Source organism: Centroberyx affinis, unplaced genomic scaffold, assembly GCF_046629955.1.
Source record: "Centroberyx affinis isolate AG114_WGS23_722 - 3 ecotype Tasmania unplaced genomic scaffold, CSIRO-AGI_Caff_v1 ptg002989l_1, whole genome shotgun sequence".
Lineage (NCBI taxonomy): Eukaryota > Metazoa > Chordata > Actinopteri > Beryciformes > Berycidae > Centroberyx > Centroberyx affinis.
In genome coordinates, this window is record NW_027281095.1 from 257424 (window position 1) to 261315 (window position 3892).

The following is a 3892-nucleotide window of genomic DNA, read 5'->3' on the forward strand; positions in this document are numbered from 1 at the left end:
CAAGAAACGATGCATCTCAAAAAACAGACTCATTGTACAACAGGTACATTAGTCAGCTAGATTTTCCATTACTTCAGTATAGATCAAAGATCACTCGCACTTCTAAAGCAAATCACAATGTAATTGTGTCCAACCTCACATGGGGAAAAATAAAGGCTTACAAAAACATCCCCTTGTGCTATTCGGGATCAAAACAGGATAATACGGAATAAAACAATTATTAAAATTACAGAAATAGGACTCTTGGATACTGCAGTTAGGCTATACTATTGTTTCTTTGGATACAGCAGTTAGGCTATATAGTTAGGCTATATGCCAATTGCTTAACAAGCCTGTTTACATTGTCGGATGACAGGGCAGCTCGCTTCTTCTGCACAATATGCCCAGACAGTGAAAATAACCTGTCACATGGTGCTGATGTGGCAGGTGTTGCCAAATACTTGTGTGCAAGGCAGGCCAGCTTGCTGTGTGCCCCTTCATGTATGGACCACCACTGCTGGGGACAGTCCTCCATGCCAATAGCGGGCTCTGCCCTGTAGCACTCCACACATTTCTCAATGGAGTCCTCATCAGAGTCAGACTCTAGGGCAAACATGAGAGCTGCTCTTTTCTTAGGCGGCTCAGACATCGCCGGTTGCTCCGGCTGTGCAGGCCTCTCCTCCCTGAGCAAGGCACTGATTGAACCCTACACCTCAGCCCTCTCAGGTCTGCACAGACACTTGAGGTCCTTAAACCTAGGATCAAGTGCTGTCGCAATCCTCAGCCATGTGATGTTTGTTTTTTCCTTGCGTTTCTCCATGTCTGTTGTGAAGGTCTGCTTGAATTTGACCATGTAGGCTGAGTCATCCTCACAGATCTCCATCACTCGCGATATATGGCACAAAGCAGGCAGCACCACTGAGCATGAAACAAACTTTTATCCTCCGAGAAGTTCAGTTATGTACCTGCAATAATAGAGAAAAGCACTTCAGTTGGGAACTTGTTACATTCACTCTCACAAGGGCTGAGTGGCATTGAACATCAGCAAGATGAACACGACTGACAATAGTCCCTCAACTATAATCCTGCCTTTAGACCTAGAAATCGACGGCGGGTGGGTGTTTCATTTGGGGAAGCTAATTTTAAACATGTGATGATTGAGAGAAAACTATCCATATGCCTATAGAGTAGCCTGTTTGCGTCAACACATATATATGAGAAGCGTGGAGAAGAGTAGCATGGAGAGGGTGGGCAATTTTGCAGGTTAGTCTATTTACTAGCCTACTAACCACTAAGAATGGGCATATTTAGTTTTTCACACACACACACACACACACACACACACACACACACACACACACACACACACACACACTTTCTCCCTACCCTCTTTTTCACTTGCCCTCTCTCATCTCTCACACACACACACACACACACACACACACTCTCTCTCCCTACCCTCTTTCTCTCTTGCCCTCCCTCATCTCTCCCTCTCTGTCTCTCTCTCCCTCTCTCTCCCTCTCTCTCTCACACACACACACACACTTCTGACAAAGACCCACTTTGATTAAGAAACACACGTTGGCTATCAATGAGAGTATCAATAAATTACCTGCAGGGCTCCAGCACTGTCTCCAACCTCTGCAGTTTCTCCAGCTCAGCTGTTGTTGGCATGGCGACGTTGGTTGTATGTAGGGCCAGTGCAGCTCTCAGTGGTCGTTTCTCTGCACACACTTTATCATCTCCAGGGTAGAGTTCCATCTCGTTGACACGTCCTGTGTGAGTGACTCTGTCTTTTGACCATTTGCAATTTGCTATTGTTTGAGCTCCGCGGCATTTGGTGGACTATGTTTGAAATGCCCCACTACTTTTCTGAATTTTGCTAATGCGGTGTCAAACAAACTGTTCTGCAGAGACACTGTGATGGAGCGTTGGGGGCTGTGCGCTGTGCAAGGCAAATGCTCAAACGGGAGTTTTCTGGCCACTGCTATCATGTTGCGAGCACTATCGGTGCTGAGTGTGCTGACTTTATGTTCAATGTTCCACTGCTTTGCTACTTGCATAAAGTGTTCGGCGCACGCTTCAGCAAAATGCCTCTCCTCTGTCTTCATAACAGTCAGTGCATGCGACCAAAGTTCCCACTGCTTGTCAAAATAATGTGCTGTTACCCTGGACGAGGTAACTGTGATTGCTGAGTGAAGTCCAATAGTCCCCGGTGAGTGCAACCGTCGTAGCCTGTCCCAACTCCTCCGCTACTTTTGCTTTCTGGTCTTCATACAAGTTGTGTATCTTCGATACGGTGGTGGTGTAACCAAGTATCTATTTGTCCCTCTTTATATAGAAATAAATTAAGATGAGACCAGATTTAAATTGTACTGTAACTGGAAATGTATTCTGGGTCTGGTAGTAGTATGCTACCTAAGTCCAAAGAATCAAGTAGTGGACTGGAACGTATCTTCCTTCAAATAACTGTCAAGCTTTTCAGCCAAATGTTTGTCCTTTTGTTTCAAGTACACGCAAAAATAAATAAATTTAAAAAAAACAAATTCTCTTCTGCTTCAATTTATAAGTTCTGACTTATCCATACAACATAAATGAATAACAAACAGTATAGAGATAGTTGAAATATCAAAAATCAAGTTCTTGTTCAATATCTTTTTTTTTTTTTTGTCTTAATCAAAAGTGAAATCAGTCCTTCTTTTGAAAAATGAACAATTAAACCTCCCAGAAAGGAATGTCTTTATCCTCGACTTGATACTCCTCGATCCGTGCGAAAACACTCCCAGTAATCAGTCAAAACAAAACAAAAATTGGGTACCCCAAAAAAAATATTATAGAGCTCTATATCAAAAAAATGTTCTCTGATACTCAAGTGATCCAAGAGCAGAGGTAGGTGATGGTTGCCAACTCGTCTTCAGTGTCCAAGGAGAATGACTGTCTCTACTCGGCTCTAGTCCCATCCATCAGCTAGCAGGAAAACATCACAGAGATTGGTGACTTGACAGCAAGGAAGGCTAGAGGCTGTCAACACATGGCTAGGTCTTCTCTCCTCTCTACCATTTAGTCCAGTGAACCCGCGAACTCTCCTGCTAATGCATTTCTATGAGGTCCCTACTCTACAGCCGTAAAGCGGTGCTCATGGTCATGACTCTTACAGAGACAGTGTGCCTATTAACACTGAATCAAACAAACTGACTAAGTAACCGCTGGGTTACATCGGCTCTCGAAGGTAATTCATAAGAGCAGTCGTAGGATGCGATCCGAATTATTTCACGCAGGCCCTCATCCTCCACAATGTTAATTGGCCTGCAAGCTGTAGCCACCCATTTAGCTATTGCTGTTGAAAGCTTGCTGCTTGTAGGTTTGTCCAAGGTTTCCCTCGCGCACTATCAAGCGTGGTCTGCCGCAAGTGAGATGTTTCGGGGCTAACGGGGCTGTCTGCATTAGCTGTGTGCTTGGCTAGCAAATGGTGTTTAAGACTAGATGTACTCCGGTGGTAACTCAATTCACATCGACAGTAACTGCAAATAACTTTGGTCTTGTCGACAGACCCATCTGGCAGGGCTTTGTAGCTGAACTTGCCATTCAGAATATCTTTTTCTTTATCCATTCCTTGCTAGTTGCCATCCGACTTGCAGTACCTGCGTTAATGCGTCAAAAATTTGTGGCGTTAAAACGAATTTGCGTTAACGCGTTATTATCGCGTTAACTCTGACAGCCCTATCAGTTACATAATGATAATTCAATTCACCTAGTTCATTATGTTTCAATCGTCAGACTCAAAGTGACTGATGAATACAAGTCAAAAGATGAACTGGTTCTACATGGTCCTCATTTATTGAAAGTGACATACTGTCTAATTTCAATCAATTATTTACTCTAGGCTACTCCAGTGTTCAGTTAACATGACATA

General features: G+C 43.6%; 1 pseudogene; it reads right to left on the reverse strand.

Moving 5' to 3' along the window:
• Positions 1-295: 295 nt before the first annotated feature.
• LOC139658989 (E3 SUMO-protein ligase ZBED1-like) lies at positions 296-3589 on the reverse strand (annotated as a pseudogene).
• Between the last annotated feature and the right edge of the window lie 303 nt (positions 3590-3892).